General features: G+C 41.8%; 1 protein-coding gene across 2 annotated transcripts in view; it reads right to left on the bottom strand.

Annotated features, from left to right (window-relative positions):
* plxnb1b (plexin b1b) overlaps positions 1 to 21,172 on the bottom strand; it is a 100,838-nt gene that overhangs the window by 60,309 nt on the left and 19,357 nt on the right. Inside the window, exons 2-3 of one of the 2 annotated variants that reach the window (XM_068593549.1) lie at positions 15,609 to 15,679; positions 1,806 to 1,925 (exon numbers count right to left, since the gene is read on the bottom strand). The gene's annotated coding sequence lies outside the window, so the exon portion shown is untranslated. The remainder of the gene's footprint in view (positions 1 to 1,805; positions 1,926 to 15,608; positions 15,680 to 21,172) is intronic. The other variant, XM_068593550.1, reaches the window with a different exon arrangement.

The following is a 21,172-nucleotide window of genomic DNA, read 5'->3' as shown; positions in this document are numbered from 1 at the left end:
AAAAGTTCCTCTGTTTACTTTAGATAGACAATATGTGGTATTGGTAATCTTATGTGCTCTGAAAGCATCTAAAACTGACATGCAGAAAACGGGTCTTTATTATACTGTATGTAGGATTTATGTTTACTGGTAAATACGATACAAAACTGCATTCTGTTTTCAATGCAATGAATACTATAAAAACATTGAAACATCTTTAATCTCGTATTTATCAATATGCAACAAGCACAGTATCCTGTTAACTTGTATAAAAAATTAAAAAAAAAATTAAAATGAAACTTAAAACTGCAGGCAATTAAACTGTGTGATAGAAGTCAGCTGTGAAATTAGCTATTTTATCATTTAAAAAAATACAATAAAAATATATTTTTTTTAAATAATATATATATGTTATAATGTAATTGTTTGTTTTTTTTACAAATACACTGCATGTATTATAATGATGTTCCTCATGGCTTGCTCTCTGTTCATGCTGCTTTAACGCTCTTTATCCAATCAGGATCCTCTGTCTCTCTGTATGTCTCTCTCTCTTATTTCTCTCTTCTTTCTCTCCAGCGGTTAAACAGTGAATCCCTGTGTATATGCAGGCGCTGTTTGTTGAACTGCAGCCTCAGCCCTCATTCTTTTATTTTACTTTAGTTACAGAAGCTTTAATGAAAGAGTTGAACTGGACGAGCTCTTCAGCCTGACTTATGTTTATGATTATCATCTTTTAAATCAACTATTTTGTTACATTATAATAAAGCACAACGAGTTGTCTGGTGTTTCATAAACTGTTGTCTGCATATTTTTATGATCAGATTATAATCTGCATAAAAACCATAACAACATAAATGGATATGAGACACACGTCATTTGTGGGATAACGTATTTAATTCAGTACGTTTGAAACTGAACAGAAACAGTTTAGTAGCTTTGTACTCTGGGAAAAATCCCTTTCACTTTCATATTCCTTTGTTAATTTCTATTCCAACCTCGTAAATAAAGTAAAACCATGAACCGGGTTGTTTAAATTGTTTCACCGCTGCAGACTGACGTCACTAACATGCGCCTGCTGTTGCGTCATAACTACGTCGCTTAGTGAAAGTGGAGTTGGATTCTCTAAACACCGCAGTTGTCTTTTCCTAACTCCTCATGAATTCTCCTTCCCATCTTGCCTTGACCCCGTGACGTTTCTGCAGAGGTCAAGGAAAAGTGTTTAGGGTTAGACGATAGGAGGTGATTATTTGACCATTCAACCGCAACCTGTATCTGGAGCTATTCCATGTGGAAAAAGTAAAAAAAAGTAATGTGTTGGCTGTAAATAACACTCATGCAGGAGCGTGTGTGTGTGTGTGTCTTTGGGTGTATGTGTGAGCGCATTTGCCAGATTGGTAAAGAAATTCACAGTCAAGTCTCACACCTACACTCTAACAGTCTCATTCATCATTGTGCTCCAGACAGCACAAGGGTCACACACACACACACACACACACACACACACACACACACACACACACACACACACACACACACACACACACACACACACACACACACACACACACACACACTCACACACTCTCTCTCTCTGTCTCTCTCTCTCTAACGGCGCCTCTGCTCTGAATTCCCCCAAAGCATCATTCACATCTAAACAAGGTCTGAGTGACCTGACCTTGGGAAGCAGGCAGCACTTTGCTTTCATCCAGCCAGGAGGCAGGAACGCAGGTAGATCAACAAGCCTACAGTCCAGAGGCTTCCAACAGCTATTTTCACCAAAACATTTGGTAAAAATAAAATAAAGAGCTGAAGAAAACAAATCTGACCTGATCCACTGTGTTCCACCGCTGATGAGATAAGGGTAGCCGCTGGTCACAGATAGCGACAAGACTTGAAGTTCAAGCCACAATGGCAGGACAGGGTGGCACTCAATGATGACAAGTGACCTTTTGGATAGAAGACAAAACATTTCCATCAGTGTCATACAAAACAACAGGTGAAAACCCTTAAGATAATCGGCATCGTGAATGAGGGAAAGGGTAGAGAATGGCACACTGAAAAAATCTGTCCATTCTACCAGATCTATTCATCCATGAAAAAGCATTGAAAGAGCCATAGCCCTGTAATTGTGCTAAATGATAGTATTGTCATTTTAGACCATTTCATGCCACTGATTTAATTATATACTATATATATATATATATATATATATATATACTATATATATATATACATAATATATATATACACACACATATATATACATACATATACACACATATACACACATACACACATATATATATATATATATATATATATATATATATATATATATATATATATATATATATATATATATATATATATATATATATATATACACACACATATATATATATACACACACATATATATATACATACATACATATATATATGCCCTTTCAAAGAGCAATACATTTTGAATTCTTCATATCCAGACGTAAGGGAAAAATAATGTCTATACATTGAACGGCTATGATTTGCCTGTAGATATATTGAACCCCAATAAACAGAAGTTACAATAGCTCAACATAGTATATGGACAACGAGTGAAAAATTTCTACAGGACATTCAATAAAATATTTGGTCGTAAATAACAATTATTTGTAATGGTTTAGTGCCAGCGCATTTCAAAACTCAGTTTTCCCATTTATATCCAATAGGGTGTGCTAACAGAAACCAAAACAGTTCAAACTAAAACAGAACATTAGGACTGTCACAAAGGGAGTTTGTTATTGCAGATCTGTTGGATTACACTACATTAGCTTTGGCTTTGTCGACCTAATAAACTGGCAACTGATTGTCTTTTACCCACAGGACTAAATACAAAAAGTGTTTATACTCGGTTAACAGAAACAGCCTATTAGTCACGTAGGTTGAATAGTAAAATTGTTGAATGATAACAATGTGCGAATGGGAACACGACTACAGTTTTTCACTTGTGATGGAAGCCCTATCCTGTCTTAACTGGATAGAAATAGTCTCGATATCTCCTTTCCCAGACACACAATGACAAAACTGAGGTCAACATTTATATACACTTGTTTCCCAAAATGCTGTGCTGTTACTTTAAAACTTCTGAGTACTGATGTGAACAGCTACCCATCCAACATCCAGCATCCCCTATGACACCAGTGTAGAAAAAAAACATTGTTGGTAATGGGATCAATGAGATTACACTGTGTCAGGTACACAGCTGCCCGTGCACTGATAAGCTGTGTGCGGGTGGGTGTGTGCGTGTCACAATCTCTGACACACACATTCCCTAGTCAGTGTTATGACGGGCTGCCTCCCCCAACCCTCCTCCACTCCTATAAAAAAAATCCATAATGTCCCATCTCATGGCGTTAAACCTGGAGCGGTTGCTGGTGCACATCACCCCTGCGGTCTGCATATAATGACGCTCCCAGTGTATTCCCAGTGCGACCAGTCCAAACCAAATTTAAGACGAGAGGATGTATGTGGGGGATGACTTGAAGCCAAGGCAGCTCACAGGTTTGATTTATGACTTATCCCAACCATCATGCTGCAATCAAAATGCATCCACTTCCTCCTCTCTCCCTGCACCCCCTACTTGGTGGCAGGGTAAGTAACGTTGGGGAAAAAAAGTGTGCGTTAAGCATAACCTCTTCATAGTCTTCATGTGTCGTCGTCGTCTCTACTTTTGTCACACTACTCCGGCGTTTTAGAAGTCCTAAAACAATACGGAGCAAGCGTTTGAAGTCACGGTTATTGGCTTTGTGGATTTTTTTGTTTATCTACACTTGTTCACAAAGAAACTGTATCGAACAAAGCATCAACACTGCTCTCCTATATGACAGGGGCCTTCCCATGTGATAACCAAAACGAGGGGAAACAAGTAAGATGACCAATGTTTTGACCATTAATGTAGTAAAACTTTGATTTGTAACTATATCGCCTCCTTTTTCCCATCCAGGTTCAGAGTGTACACATTCACTCTGGCAGGTTGCAACAGGATAATCACTGGGCAGATTTGTGTGTGTGTGTGTGTGTGTGTGTGTTTCTGGCCTGAAAACACACAATTAGACAACAATAGACCTCCAGCCACCATACAACTACACCCTGTCTCTGCCATGGACTATGAACAAACACATCTCAGTTTGCTCTTGTCTGCAGTGGCATGGGGTGTACTTGTACACCCCGTAAAGTCACATTTTATGAAAGTGTCTGTCATAACTGCTCTCATTCCTACTCTAACAATGTCAATATTTATTTAAATACTGTTATTTCTACACTGTCATTTTACTGTGTTACTGTTTTATGCAGGAAAGTCTTTACCTCTACCAGTTACTACCCTCCCTTGACCTGGGACAAGATTTACCAACTGCCTCTGGACGAGCATTATCCTAAAGGGCATATTTGTAGCCTAATCAGCGAAGTAAAAGGAAAACCGCTTGTGGAAGAGTTGGGTTAACTTTCCTTTATAAAAGGCAAACAGGGGATTTAACTCAGAGGATCGGGTACGGCCACTCCCCAGTGTTGGGAGATCCCTTCGAGGGACCACTTCCACTGCAATGGTTAGCACCTCGCCTCATGTGCGACAGTCTCTAGGTTGGCAATTGAAAAGGCTTGAGATGAAGGTGGACCCATGAAGGGCCTCCAGCTCTCTTTGGTGGATCGGGGGTAAGCGGGGAACCCACCAGATCTGTCTTGGAACAGACCCTGTCTCGTCACCCATGCTTTTGCTCTTAAAGTGGACCAGGTCCGTGGGAGAATGCCCCCTGTCCTCTCTACAGGCTCTGAGGCCCACCCACCATAGTGTTACAAAATCTAGTGGGAAACGCTGTTTAACGGAATCCAAAGCCGGATCATCTCTTAAGTTTCGGTTTTGGTAGTAGACCGGCCATGTGCTCTGTTGCAAAGTCCTCTGGATCAGGTCTTTAGGATACAATACAGAACAGACCTGCAGAAAACCTGAGAACACCAACATATGTTTGAAAGGGTAGAATTATGAGATCAGATCTAAAAGTCAGTCGACCTGAACCGACTCAACAACAAGCTAGCTAGAAAGAACAGATAGACCAGTTTGAACGCCTACCTCACATCAAAGACACATTCTCCGGAGATGATAAAGGTGATGATGATGATCAGCAGCAGTGCAAAAGTACACACCTGAACCAGTGGAGAGTGTGAGTTGCATCACATCTGTGCTGCATCTCTGCAATGAAGACACTTTTGAATGTCAGTGCCCCGAATCTGCAAGACCTAATTAAAAAGGGAGCAACCGGCCTCTCACAGTAGCACTTCACGTGTTTATGTAGTTTTGTCCCACACCACAAGAGAGAGAAAAAAGTGTTTATTTCTTCTTTGTCAGAAAAACTTAAGGGGCAGAACATGTTTGGATTGCCTGCTTAAAGCGCCACAACAACTAACCCACACTTTATCTTACCCCAATTGGTCAAGTTTTTTTGGTCTGCACATGTTATGGTGCTGCAGTGGTTATGGAAGTCATATTGAAGGATTGACAGTCTATTTCCAAAGACTCTCCCACTCACTGTTATCAGCACAGTGGCCTAACAGCAGCCTAATACTTGTCATTTTTCTGTCCTTCCTGCTGGTCTGCTCAGAAAGAGTCGGACTCACAGCAGCAACAGCTCCCTATATCACCATGACTGGAGCTGCTCCCCAGAAAAGCACCACAGCATGTAATTACACATTACACAGTTAATTTACGACTTCAAGCTCCAATCTGTTGTTCTTGTTCAATATTTTGTTTACACCAAGGCTATTTTCAGCAGGAGAGCGCGTTGTCGGATGTGTTTGCACAGCTAGTAAACAGCAGATGAGGATACTAAGTGTGTTTGGTTTCACAGGCTGCTGGTCGCCATCCCTTTGGATTTGTGGGCTTTGAAGGAGTCAGGTAACAGATGCCCAAGCTGGCAGTAAATTAGAGACCGGTAATTACACACTCCAACACACCAACACACACACACACTTGAATCGACATGTTCGCACAAACACAGAGTCACACACTACAGTGCTGCTTCAATTCCCGAATGCCTTCATTAATTCTTCCTCACCGCAGCTGGTCCTCTCTGGTCGGGGCCTGTTCTTCCAGCTCTGCAGCGACAATCAAAGTTCTTCTACAAAAAAAAAGGAGCCACTCCACGACCAGTCTGGGTTGCTAATTTGCTTCCTTCAGGCCATGACATCGGCCGGCCCGTTCTCCTGAGAGCTTTAATGATCTGTACGTTGGAATGGTTTGTTTAATTTTTCCCTCCTTGTTCCCTCTGCGTTTGAGGATTCCGTTGACGTCTGAGGGGTCGCTGAAGCGTGTCCACCAATAATATAACATTTAGCATAGTGTGTGGATAACCGAGCCAAGTCGACGGGATTCGACAGGTAAAGATTTATTGTTCGGGTTCAGCCTAAATGATTAGCTCTGCGTAGTTAAACGTTGTGTGATCGTGACACTTGGGTTAGGCTTAGGTCCAACCCTAACCCCCTAACTATTAACTCTAACCCAGAGAGGCTGGAAGGAGATATACATTTATAAAATGTTTCATCTTCAGGTTCACTTTTACACCTTTATCTGTTTTTACTGTTTGATATCCATATATTGTTTATCAAACACAAAATGGAAATACTTCTGTCTGCAACAAAAAAAAGATTAACATAAAAATAACACTATGTGTAGCAGCCACAGGCGGGGCTTAGCGATGGGTCAATTAGTCAATGTTTTAAAGCAAAAGGCAACAGTGAGGGCAGGTTCCAATTTGTCAGCCTGCCTCCTTAGAGACCAGTGGTAGTGTCTCAGTGTAAATGTGTATGGGACGAGGAGGGTGAAAAATGGGGTGTGTATTGTCCATCCCCTGAGGTATATATATCCACGTGTGTGTGGGGGCGAGCACATAATATTGATCAGACTTATGTTTAATTTTACCCTTCTGGGTATAATCTGGCCTCCATCCCTGAACTGTCCATTGTCTCTTTCAATCCCCTGTCTCTTCATCTCGTCACCCCTGTACGGTCCAGTGGGGCCTCCCTAATTAGCTTTCTATCTCTCTGCGTCTTTGCTCTTTCTTAGACCATCCATTAATTTAGTCCGTGCTTGAATGAATGCAGGGGGAAGGGAGAACTGAGGTGGTTAAATGAGAGGTAAGGGTACGGGACAATGTGGAGGATGGGAATTATTGAAGATAAAAATAAATAAAAATAAAGATAAAATTTTTTTGCCATGGCTAAGACATGTCTCTAAAAATGTATCTTAATTAGAAAGAGAGACAGCACACCTATATTGTTCTGGGTAATCTAAACATTTTGTTGTCTTGTAGGCAGTGACGGTGCGTCAATAGAGGGGGCTAGGGCGCTGCCCCTCTTAACATTTTGAGATTTTAAAAAAAAAGTGTGTGAGAGACCGTAATCCCCTGTCAACAACCACTAAACGTGACCAAATATAAATATTCATCATCACTGAGAAAGCCTCTCCCCCTTTCTCGGGCGCCAGCCAAATGGGAGTCTATGGCAGCGAGCAAACTTTTCACGGTCGTTACGGCAAAAAGAGCTTCTCATTGGCGGATGAAACTGGAATCTCCGGGCGCAAAAGTTAGCGCCCTGGCCAATGGCATCGCTTCTTATTTCAACGTGACTGGACTGTTCGTCGAATCAGAGACCTGTATCATTCCCTCACTTCCTGTATAGCTCCCACGTAGCTACGTGAGCAACATAGCTAGCAGAGACATGGCAACTGAAAACTCTGTGGTATCTCTACGCGAAACATCTTTCAAATCGACGATCAGATGTTGACAAAAAGAGGCTAAATGACTTGGTTCCCGAACAGCCGGATTACAGAAAACCAGCTGCCAAGCACTGAGGACGTCCACCTGGAGCTTCTCCTCAAGCTACATGCTAACCGGAGCTGGTTAGCTGGAAGCTAATAAGCTTGGAAGGTTTGCTGCAGAGGTGAGTGTCGAAATCAGCAGATGCCTGTGTTAGAGTTTAATGTTTTATCTTTCCCACAGCAGAACGCATGTTGGACATTGTTAGATTTGGGTGGATATCATATGAGACTATAACCTTATCTAAAATACCAAGTCAACCCTCAACAAGTTAGTTTGTGTGTGTGTGTGTGTGTGTGTGTGTGTGTGTGTGTGTGTGTGTGTGTGTGTGTGTGTGTGTGTTTGTGTTATAGCTCCAGGCTAGAGCATCAAGGTGGCTACTGGCCTTTTGTATATGTTGATGATCCGTCAAGACACACAAAACACAGTTTTGTCAACTCTGATTATTGGCTTTTGTCTGTAGTATAAAGTCTGTTTGTAGTAGATATTTTCCCACAACTTATCTCTCTCTGTCTCTCTCTATATATTTATCTGTAGGTTTGTGACACCATACTTGGACACACCAGAGAACGCTTTGCCTTCAAAGACCACCTCATCAGTGCCACCTTACAGCAGGCCCCTAGTTTGAATGTGACAAGTAGTGGGGCCTACTCTGTCAAACACCCAATGTAAAATGCAATGTATCTCTTCCTGAATCTATTCTGCTCTAAACCTCTTTCATGTGAGAGTCTGGGCACCTCTTTTATTCTGTAAACCTCTGAAACCCAACCCAATGTTTCTTAAACCATTCTGCTCTGAACCGCTCATGCCCAAAGTTACAGTTTGTCGATAGTTGTTATTGGACAGTGTTGAGCACTGCGTTTTCTTGAAAGAAAGGTGTTTTCTTAAGAATATTCTACACAAAAACTCTTTTCTTCTAATTATGGAGTGCTATTTAAACCGCGCCGCCCAACTGCATCCCCCAAACCCCCCCCAAAAAATGTCACCAGCCGCCACTGCTTGTAAGAGATGTGAAAGCACTGAATTTTATCCAGCTGCTCAGCCAAAACTCAGCAACGAACAAGCAAATAATCAAAACCGAACAACAAAACCACAGCAGGACATGAAAACTGCCCGTCCTCTCATTTTAATACATTTGAATAGCAAAAAGCAGAAGCCACGACCCAGCTGAGATTCCCTAATTAGGGCTGAATCCAAAATGTAGGCTCACATTTTATGCAGCACTGCTTCTGTTGCTTTTGTAGTGTCTTTTTTTCTGAGGGTATTGGACAAATTTGCATCCCCAAATTTGGGTCGGGGATCCCACAAAAGATTAAAGACAAAGTTCTTCGTAGTCGGGGGGTGTTGAAGATCTTAACAAAGGCTGAAGCCCTTCAAGCCTCCTTGTTTCAGCGTTTTCCTTTTATAGTCAGGCACAATACAAAAGGGAAACCCGTGGCTGGCCCAGTTTTTTTTCACCTCTTTACAGCCTCCCCCACTTTTGACGACGAAGAATTCCGACATAAAAAAGCGGCTCAAAAAAAAAAAAGCGAAAAGTCCTAAAGGTCTGTAGCATCTTCAAGGAAGGGAGAGGGGCATTAGAAAGGGGAATATGGAACTAAATGGAAAAAGAAGCTTAAGGCTTCTAAAAAGCCAGAGTGAGTAAGTGAGTGTGATGAAAATGGTAAAGCATTAATTGAGATTCTGCATTCGGTTCTGCTCAACCGGGGAGGCCAAAGATGACTGTCGGTGACTTTACTTCAACAAAATAAATAAGAAAAGGACAATCAGTGAAATGAGGGAGTGGCCACTACTCTGTTATCCTCTGACTCGTTTGTGGAAGTCATGTGAAAATGCAGACAAAAAAAAGAAGGTAAAAATAGTACGAGAGGACGACTAAATGACGTGATTTGATTATATTGTTTTTCTGCGAGCGCTCCAGGAAAGTCACCTTGTCTCGCAGATACTGAGGAGACGACCGGGTTGATCGTGCTCGGTATTGCATCACTTGTTTGTTTAACACTTTCATGCACCACCGGACAGACGGTAGAGAAACAAAGGTTGAGCGGCAAAAGGGAACGCTAAGGGCCTTTACGCGTGACATAGCGACGACACAAAAATGCAAAATTCTCACATGCAAATATTTACATGCAAATTTGTGAAAGTTGCAGCACTTTTTTAAGAAAAGGTTTGATCAGATGTATGCAGGTAGATGTCCATGATTTTATTTACCCAGAACATTGTTAGCTTTTAATGTCTTTATTTGCGGCTTTATGTTTCTTGTCTTTGTGTAGACAAGAAACTCCAACATTTGTGACAAAAAATTCTTTAAAAAAAAAAGATAGACAAAATGATTTGCACAAAGAGTAAAAGAAATGCCCCCGGTGTGAAGAGGTGGCCGTTGGCTGACGACTCGGTGAGTTTCTAGATACCTGCTCTGGTAATGTGTGACTGAACTGCAGCCTAACTCATCTTTGTCGTCAGAAACATTAAGTCCGTTGGAACAAATGGCCCGTCGGTGATTTACAGTCCTCTGGAGAACGGATTTATGATTAGCAGCTACTTTCAGATATGACCACATCCTTCAGACGCGCACGCACCGCACCGCACGCACGCACGCGCACGCACCGCACCGCACCACACCACACACACACACACACACACACACACACACACACACACACACACACACCCCAAGTGATAATGGAAGCACTGCCGACGGACTTAAAGCCCCTAAACTACTTCTTACACATGTTATTACGTCCCACTTGGTCACATCTAAGGGAGGGGCTAAACAGTATGTCTATTTGTTTATGCTTTACATCGGTACCACATTTTGTTTCATCACACAGCCCTCAGAGAGCGACGTATTGTCTGTGTGCAACAACACGGAGAAGACTCCTCGGCTAATTAAAACAAAGCAAAGGGTCAACCGTTGTCTGATCTCAATGAGCCTGTTTTATATTATGTAACGCAGTCAACATCTTGGCCTCAGAGGTAACTGGGGATGTGACGACAGAGCAGTTTGCGTTGGTTGCACGACAACCTGCTAGTCCCTGAAAATGTCGGCACAATCTATTCTACTGGGATCCTGAAAAGCAGTAGGGCTGCAACAATGAATCGATAAAATCGATAAAAATCGATTGTTAACAAAGTTGGCAACGAATTTCATTATCGATTCGTTGTGTCGCGCGATTCTTACACTGCTCAATATATTGCAGAGATGTTTGAGTATTGAACAAAACAGTTCACCTCAAATTACCGGTCTCTAATAACGTAGCAGCTAGGCTAACGTTGTCGTTAGCTAGTCGTTCATTCTCCGCGTTTGAGCCGCGCTGTTAGGTTAGATAACGTCTTCGTTTTAAAATACCGCGGGGCTTCAAGAGGAGTAATGCGTAAATATCTCCTGAGGTGCAGAACGCAGACCTGCGTTCAACAGTCCGATATAATGAGGCTTCATGCAGAGGAAGTGTTGGTGGGATTTGTAGTTCGATATCTAACGTTAATTAACAACCTCTGTTTAGGTAAAGTGCAATCCGTTAGTTATCCGTTGGTACATTGAGTGGTTACTTCTGGAATTCTCATCCCTTGTTCTCTGAGTTCTGAGTGTGTGTGTTTGTGAGTGTGTACGTCTGTGAGTGTGTGTCTGTGAGTGTGCATGTCTGTGAGTGTGTCTGTGCATGTGTGTGTGAGTGTGTTTGTGAGTGTGCATGTGTGTAGAGAACAAGTTCTGATGTTCAAACAAATCCTGTTCCAAAACATTATTCGCAAATTATTTGTCTGGATGCAAATCCAAGTTTTCTGATTGGTATTTCTTTATTTTTATAAATTCTTAAGATGTTTTGCACTGTGAATTTGCACTGTCAGTTCTGTTTTTGTAGTAAAAGGTTGCAATTAATGCTTTCAAATTATTATTTTTTTATCCGATTAATCAAAAATATAATCGACCGAGATTAATCGATTATTAAAATAATCATTAGTTGCAGCCCTAAAAAGCAGCATTCATTAATTCACAAAGCGTTGAAGACCAGTGATGTGAACAACCAGCTACCAAGTTTCACAAGATGTGATAATTAAGTCAAAAGGAAATATCCAGAATAACAAGGAATAAGTCAGTTTCCGAGAACTATGTCAACCTCTGCTGCATTCTGGTCTTACAAAACAAACGAAGCAAAACTTTAATTGGCCGCCAACAGAAGATGATTAAACCTCGGAGTATTGATAGTTAACGGCTGTGCTTGACTCCAGTAGATGAACTCTGGTAATCTCAAACTCAATAAAAGAGGAAACGGTAGCAGTTCATCACAGCATGTGACCAACAAGCAGAACATCAATATGTTTGTGGAGCAGCAGGTAACATTAGTGAAGTCAGACAGAGTTTGATCACAAGATAAAAGCTAATAAAAAGAATGAAAGATAATTACCAAGATAATTGTTCAGCTGATAATGTATTTTCAGGATTTTGGAACTTCTAGTTGCTGCTCGTAAAAAATAAAATAAAATAAAGCTATGTGGATTATTTTCTTAATCGTCTTTCTTTTTACAAAATAATCAAAAAGAATCAATAAGAGTATGAATAAGGAAACTAAACTTTAAGCGGTAGCAATACAAGTACTACTATAGAGATACCCATCCCTATTTGGAAGTCTAATGGATGATGAAAAAAACAAACTTCCTCAGTACTCACTTATTTTCCTCAGTATAGACAAAAAAAAAGCCAAAAAGCCTCTGCCTCCCAAAAAAAACACCCTCTTGTCAACGGGGAACAATGGGACTTTTCAGGAAAGCATCGGCTCTTGCACTGCTACGAGAGAGGAACCGTCGACATCGCCAAGTCTCGCTTTGAGTGACGCTCCGACTCTGACGGCACACTGTCGTTAGCTGGCAGCAGCGCTTAACATCTGTCTGAGAGGAGTGTTTCATTTGGAGGAGTACAGACACACCTTTACGAAGCAGTCAGCCAGTCTCGGTCTCATCCGATCCCTTAGGAACCACGTTTCACCCAAGCAACACACGTAGCACACATCAAGTAACTGAATCTAGCAGAGTGAACAGGAAGTGACAACCACGACCTACAGCTCAAACATCCGGCAGTGTTTGAGAGGCTTTGAAGAATTCCTGGGACTTCAGGTAATCAGTGGACTTATTCAATCAGGTTTATTTGGTATCACACCACATTCTTTATGAAACCTTCTAATGTTAGTTAAGATGTCTGACGACCCTCATATCTCCATATTCATTCGTCTCAGCGGAGGTCTTTGCATTGCCACTGGTTCTGAGAGACCTGCAGCAGATGCGATGGAACACATGGTCCTGGTGCCGGCTGAAGAGCGGTTTGTTCTTGAGCCGTAGAAAACTACACACAAGCCACATAGCAGTTTGGACACAGCTGTTAGCAAGTCTTTGTAGCTCTCACAGCAAGTGTGACTGTTGTCTTTTTAATCGGGACTCAAATCATTCGGTGGAATGAGATGCTCGCTGGCGAAGCATGCAGACGAAGTGTGTTCAACAGACTACTGTGTGGGAGGGATGCACCAATAACCGTGTGGAATGGACTGGGGTCATTATGGCATGTATAATGCAGCAACATCCTTTGCTTAAAACATTGCTTTGATGAATAAAATTTAACAAACTAAAAAATTTTGCGATACATTTTGAAAGTGTGGCTACTACTGCCGGAAGACGTCGCAATATATAGCTTTTGTTTATTACGCTGTCTCTCCTCAGTTGGTTTGTGTGTTAAACTGATGGGCTCATATGAAGCACCTGTGTGCTCTCGTCGTCATGGTGACCGAGGATGGAGTGAGAGCCAGCAGACTGATTGGAGGCAGACTGGACTGTGAATTTAAGGAAATCGCCAAAAAGCTCTGAAAACCTGCAAAAAACATTCAAACCATGAGCGTGAATACAGATCGCGATCAGTAGTGTTGCATGCTGGGTGTGGAAACCATGAGTGTGAATACAGATCACGAGGAATAGTATAAAAGTCAGTTAGTTACTTCTGAATTTTAGGTTCTAGAGTCAATTCAACGTGTTCGGTGAAGCACAGAATGCAGTCAGGGCCGGCGATGTCAGAGGTGTGGCCGGCTGGTGATGGGCCAAACCCAACCTCGTCGGTCCACCAGGGAAATTCAAGGTATCCCCCTGGTTTATCCCAACCTGCTGCTGAAAACATGGATCGACGACCCAGCAAAAAAACAACATGCATAAAAGTCCTTTCAAAATAAAACCACAGGATTTAAAAAAATAATAATTCAATTATTTATTTATTTTTCCACAGCAGACTGGACTGTAAGAGTGTGTCGGTCTGTGACACTTTTTTTTTTGCTGCGATCACATTTGACCTAACGGCCAACACCACGGACCGCCACTGACATAAATACATTTTTTTGTATTTTCAAAAAAAGTAAAATTTTTCAGTTATGTTTTCAGATATATCAATGTGTGGTAACATATAATTTCCAAACTATAAGTAGAGATTTTAGTTAGAATTTTGTAATGATGGGGACTTAGAAACCGCCTTTCATGTGGATCAATTACATCTGGCTGGATCAACTCAATGAGGTCAGCATATGCATCAATGTAAATCCATGTGTCAGACCAGTGCATTCTCGTTCTTCTACGAGACCACAGCTGAGAAAAGGGATTCAGTCCAGTGCCAACCATACCAATTGAGTCGGCAAACAGTTCACTGGTTGAGGAGGAACCTGTATCATCCTGCGTCCTTCCACAAAGGTCAAAGGTCACGATATATGAATACATAATACAGAGAAGCACTAGAGGAGCTCAGTTCAACATGACATTACTGAACATAAGCTACTTTGGTGAACAGTAGTCTTTAGCCTCGCCACCTTTGTAGATATGATTATTCTGCCGCAGTCTGCTAACTGCACAGTATTCCTGCTGTAAAGCTCAGAGAGAGGATTTAGTGTCAGTCTCAATAACACTTCAACCGAGCATGTGCTTCCTACAAAAGGGCCTGAGCCTCGTCCTCCAGCCGAAGGGCGGTTGGACGTTGTCTCAAAGCACTGGGCTGGTCTGCCATCCTGTAATGACAGTGAGATGCGACCCTGGGCATTCTTATTTGAAACAGCTGGCTGGATGCACGGCAAACAAAGACGGGTTATGAGAAGACATAACAGAAGACATAAGGTCCTCCACGCTGGCCTGGGAATAAATAGTCCAGGCTCCAATTTCACCATGTAATCAAAACACTGGGCTTTGTGGGAGCACCCAGAGGATAGGAGCCAAGCAAAGCAGTAGGACAGGAAGGAGGAGGACTTGGACAGGGAGGAGTATCAAGTAAAGGAGGCCCAGGCCTTAGTTTATGTAACCAAGGTCAGCTAGAGGAAAAACACAATAATCCCTGGCTAAGGCAAAAACAGTCTGAGCACCAGGGAGGAAGGCCGACCGAGAGAAGGGAAATATGAAAACAAACAGATAAAAGTTGTAGTGAGTAGGCCTCCGTTTGTATGCCTGAGCTTCTGGTTTGGCATGGAGAGGAGTAATTGGGAGCAGCCGTGGACACTTTAAATAGCTTCCGAGTGTGGCGGGATGCGGTTTAGGGGGGGAAGTGGACATGACACCGCAGGAGGAGGAGGAAACAAATCCCATGGGCCATTGTGTAATTCAGACGAATTAAAGGAAATGGTTTGAAAAAGTCATTGCACCCCCTCCACCTCCCATCATCTGACCAAACAGTCAGTAAGACATCAGCATTAACTAATAAGAAAAAAAGCTGCTACAAACTCTGATAAGTGTTGCACAAGCATTGACCAGAAGAAAAGGGGACGTTTTAATTCCCTACCTGTTAAAGTTCAGTGCTCTTTTGCAGCCATTTCCAATTGGTCCATGGCTCCCATGTGAATTTGTCCAAACCTGAAGTAAGACAAGCAGTTAGCAAATCCACAGAGGGTAATTTTACAGCTTTCTTCTTTAAAAAGCCAAAGGCGTGACAAAGTATAACACAAGCAGTCTTTGAGGAACCATAATGTGGAAACAGAAGAGAATCGCGGGAGTTAATGGCTGAAAAATCCCCCTCTTACATAGTGTGAGCCTAAACCATTTGCAACACCTGCCATGTCTTAATTCATGCTGCAGAGGTGAGGGCCTTGGTTTCTCAACAGGACAACTATTGTTCAGTACAATGATAAAGATTAAAGGCTGACACCGAGAAGAGAAGACATAACATATGGCCTCTCTGTAGCACTTTCATAATACATACTCAAAGCATCAAAATGTACAAAGCAATGAAAGAGGCATAAGATTATAATTGAAGATTAAAGTTTGCTCTCAGAGGGAAAGTCTTCGAGAGGTGTAAAAATGAACAGTCGGAAGTTTCATTCAGAACAACATGAGTCCAAAGAGTGTAAGAATATAACAAGTAACCAACAGATGACTTCAGATTTGTTGTTATGGAATGTGTCCACAGGGGCGTTTTTGGACACTTTAAAACCGGACCAACTTTGGAAACTCTATTCCCTTATATTACGGAAATAGTTAACTGAAGAAAAATGTTCAGGCGAGAAATAAGTCATGCAGGTGCTCAATCTATCTTCATCTGATGTTGCTCGAGCCCTCCATTTACAGTGAAAACAGCAATTATCTAGTTTACCAATAAGGCAAGAGTGCCTGGCCAGGCCTGTTGATTCACAGGGAGGTTTGAATTTGGATCAAGATTGCTACAAGAAACAAACTTTGTTCCACATTAAACAGGAGCTCAAATAAAAAGTCAAATTGTTATACACAAAACGTTGACCTAAATTAAACTGAATTCTACTAAACTACTGTTCTGTGCATTTCCGAGAACAAACAACGAAGCTGCATGGGCCCAATTCCAAAAAAACAGATCAAATGAAACTTGTATTCTTCTTGGCTTTGGCAACCGTAGTAAATTCTAATGTATGCTCGTCCTTCACCACAGGTGTCCTAAAGCTGTAAAGTAGAACGATTCCATTGACATTCAGTTAATAAATGCTGCCTTCACTTGGGGGGAACTTAGTCAAACTTGGTAGTCATTCCAATCCTCCCTAGAGGTTGTAAAAAAAAAAAGAAAAGAAAAAGGTTAATTTTACAGCTCATTGATTTTTCTTTTAACCTAGCTGACGGGTGAGGCCTGAAGCGAAGCAGCGTAAAGACAAGTTTGAAGTTGACAGTGTAGATGGCCGTTTGGTGGAACTGAGGGCTGCGATTGATGTGAGATTGACGCAACTTGAACAGGACGGATTGCTGTCTTTGCTCTGATGTTTGTTGCCCTCTATGAGTTTTCACGGATTAAAGTTGACTTGTGTCACACAATGGTTCATCAGGTTGAGCAAACAGAGGACAGATAGCAGAGAGCTTGGAGCACCTTGACATTGAGAACAGTGGTGGCTATGTTCGGCTCTCTGAGACTGGAAGCAGTAATGCTATGTCCTTCGACCAATGGTTTTTTGAACGCCGGCCAAACGAAGAAACCTTAGGCAATAGCACTCACACAAGAAGAGCCGAGCGTGCTCTCTCACTTAAGGGAGCGACTTGAATCCGGATGCATCTGAGCCTTATTAGCTCTCTTTGTGGCCATAAGAGGGACTGTGCCAATTTCAGCCAAGCTTCCCATTGTAGGAAATGTACAGTGACTCAACTGGTGAAATAGTGTGTTCGCTCGCCTTTGCCAAAACCAGTGAATCATGGGCCAAAAAAGACAAAATCCATCCCCCACCGACTATACGCAGGGACATCCCACCCAGGAGTCTTCTCAAGATGTCCACTTCCCCAGATAGACATGGACCTTTTGATAACGCAGAGAGGGAACTCTAACTCAAATCAGGTCAGATTAACATGGGAAAGAAAAATATCACTGCCACAGCCCAGTAGAGGCCGAGGGAGGGGCGTGTATTTCAGTAAACAGTAGACAACGATGATTCCTGTGTGAAAACAGGCTTAAAAAAGATGTCCATTTCCAGGCTTTATAAAAGGACTAAAATTTGTGCGAGCTTTCACCCTCCACTTGGCGATGCTAAACGGCGCATGTTTTTCTGGCTCCTTCATTCTCACTGGAGCTGGAACATGCATGTATCCCTAAAAAAACGGTGACTTCGCAGGAGGAAATTACACGCCGTTACCAAGACCAACAGTGCCACCATTCCTGAGGTCGTTAAGCTGTTGGCCTTACAACTACTATTGATAGTGTGCCCTTGGCTGAAGCCGCTGTAATTAAATACCAGAAATCTCATCTTTTTTCCCCTCACTGATCCTTGGAAAATATACAGAGTCTAAATGCAACTCCTGCCCTGCCCTCTCAGGCTTGTTGGCACAGGCCTGATGCCATCATGCTTCATTCCTCAACAGACATCTGGGCATTCAACCTCAGAATAAACAGAGGTTACCAGAGAGAAAGGAAGAAAAGGCAGCCTTGGTGTCAAACTGAAACCGAAATAGTGTTGGGATTGAATTCCTTTCAGTCAGAGGCAAATGTGTCACCACATCCAAAACTGCCGAAACTTTACAGTGAACTAATGAGAGACTGGGGATCAGTCTCTACGCCCTAATAAGACAGAGGATGAGCACTTTCCAGCGGCAGCTTGGTCATTAAGTCTAATTGTGTTCTCACGCTGAACATGACAAGCGGCACGTTCCCTCTGTGGCCAATTCATTCCTTTACAATGCCATGTTTTCTAATGGCATGCACAAGCGGATAAACCCATCATCGTAATCTGACAACACATGGCATGTGTGCCAATTCCCCCAACTTGTATTAGCCATTAATGATTTTTTTTAAAGTTGCGCGCGCACACACACACGGGTCATCAGGTACGCCTCATGTGCCTACTTTAATTACCACTGCCTTTTTATGTGACAAAAACATTTCTGAATGAAAGAGGGATTGAGATGGTTTAATAAGCTCTTATCCACACACTCAATCTTATTTCCTTATGCAAGTTTGGAACACTGTTCTATTCAATGGACCTTAAATGCATTCAGGGGTTTAGTTCTTTGAATTATTGTCTGTTAAAACTGGTCCGATTCAAGCTACATTTAGTGTTTCAATGCATTACCCCTAAATTAATAATAGTAGCGCATTATTACTTTGGGGAGTAAAAAGTATAATCGACTTGGCAAAAACTACAAAAAAAGTCCAAAGGAATTGGCACTGGTTTGGAACCGTGCTGACATTGTTACAGCGAAGCCCAACATGGCAACACAGTCTATTCACATTATATGAACCATGTTAGAAAGCAACATAAGCACTCCCAAAACGTCGGCAATAATCCCTCATTGCACAGGAAAGCACACGCACGCACGCACACACACACACACACACACACAATTCTACACCGAGACTAAAGGCCTTTGCCAGTCATCTGATAAACGCTGCACACAGATTGATACATTTCATTTTTCTATTATGTACAAAAGTCTGCAATATAAGACACAATTAAATTAGTTTGGTGCAATGGATAACTTAGAAATAAGTGAAATTAGCAAGAAGCTATCAGTTGAACACAACCACTACTTTCTACTGCTGTACACATCATTTGGTATGCATCTTTAAATACTGGATTCTTCTGTTCTTTATCATTTGTACTTAGGTGCTTTGTGCTGGGAGACAAAGGAGCAAAGTGAATCTGCTCATCAGATGCCATTTAGCATCGTCCTGTTGCACCTAAGACTGCTGACATTTGTCAATTAGACCTAAACTATAGTACAGATGAGGAAAATGCGAATGTTCTTAGTTTTGCAGATATTTGGTCGTGAACGAAACCACTTGACCGATCAAAATGATATAAGAATTTTAAGAAATCACTAAACAGTTTACAAATCACTCAGATAGAGACCATGAATGTGTTTGTCACGATCTATCTACCAGTCGTTGAAACTGTCAACTCCGAACCACACATTAACCTCATTGTGGTGCTAGAGGAAAAGGGGGCAAATTATTCAATAGTTGTTGAAATATTTCCAAATGGCAGGTTGTCCACCATCTAAAATAAGACCCAATTTGCAATAAATGTTAAAATTGTGCTGTAAAATTGTTTTGTTCCCACCAAATTCGTCATAATTTGACAATTGAAAGGTTTAATATCCAGGGTCACTAGGTAACAAAGCAACACTCTTAACCTCTTTACCCAAGAGATGTGCAAACAATTTCAGCGACCTCCCCGACTAGGGTTGCAAAATTCCGGGAATATTCAAAGTTGGAAACTTTCCCGAGGAATTAACGGGAATAAACTCTATAGATTAAGGGCCGGAGCGTGTGTGGAAAAAGTTGAAACTAAAACTGCATTGGCTATAAATGCGATTTATTTTGTGTAGTTGTATGTTTTAACTTGCAGTTGCCGGCTAAGGATTTACTTGTTACAGCAGTCTCATGTGACTGAATTAAATGTGGGTTGAACGTGTAATTGTGGGGGCATCAGTGAAAAGAGACACTCTTTTTGAACATGGACACTTCTGCAGAGACACAAAGTCAAAGTCCAGCCAAAAGCCCAGAGTCAATCTGGCTTAGCCGTGGCAGACAGCAGCTTTGTGTGGTCGTGTTGCTTGCAGCCAACAACAATCAATTTTGTTGAAAACGATATTGAGTTTACATCAACAGCAGGCAGACCTCAAATGGTGTTCCCCAAATTCACGCAGAGCAGAGAAGGGGATTAAGTGTGAACTTGATTTTAGTTTACTACTTACAGAGGACGCTCGATAATGAATGGGATATGCAGCAGTGGCATCAGAGTCCCGGAGCGATCAATGAAGATATCCCCCACTGACGCGATGCCAAACCCATGAAGCCTACCGTATTAATACAGTTGGTCAACAGGCCAGACTTCTTCCACCAAATCAGACTGAGCAGCGGCCGTGACTTTTAGAATATAAAAACACAAAGTGATTCCCATTCTTCCCTTATGGAAATATTATGTCAAACTGAAATGATAAAACCATTTCTGCGCTGTAAAATCAGCCATAGATGACTACTGGATGGCATCTGAATTTGGAGAAACTGAGCCAGGCCGCCGCTTAGTTCACTACAGGGCGTGGTTCATTCATTTTAATTTCTTGCAAATTATAAGGAGGAAATCAAATCATGTTCATGCATTGTTTTCACCATACTCTTTCAGCAGTGACAGCAAACACTCCCATGGGATTTTAACATTTCAAATCAGATGAAATGCCAGTCACAAGCACAGCCAATGCCATTTTGTGAGACAGTGAGCCTCTACACTTTCTAAAGGACGAGGCTAGTGATCCGCTACTCGTGTGCAACTCTAAACCCTAATATATCTTCTTTGGCAGTGCCATAAAGCTTCATTCTCGTCCAAACTATTAAAAACCAATCAATTAGACATTGTTGCACTGAGTGATATTTTTCTTAATTAGTACAAACATTCGCACTATGAC

The sequence above is a fragment of the Clinocottus analis genome, unplaced genomic scaffold, assembly GCF_023055335.1.
Source record: "Clinocottus analis isolate CAN_PGR_092001 unplaced genomic scaffold, fCliAna1.0.p SCAF_3, whole genome shotgun sequence".
NCBI classification, from domain to species: Eukaryota; Metazoa; Chordata; class Actinopteri; order Perciformes; family Cottidae; genus Clinocottus; species Clinocottus analis.
Note: the sequence above shows the minus strand (reverse complement) of the source record. Positions and strands in the feature narration are given on the sequence as shown.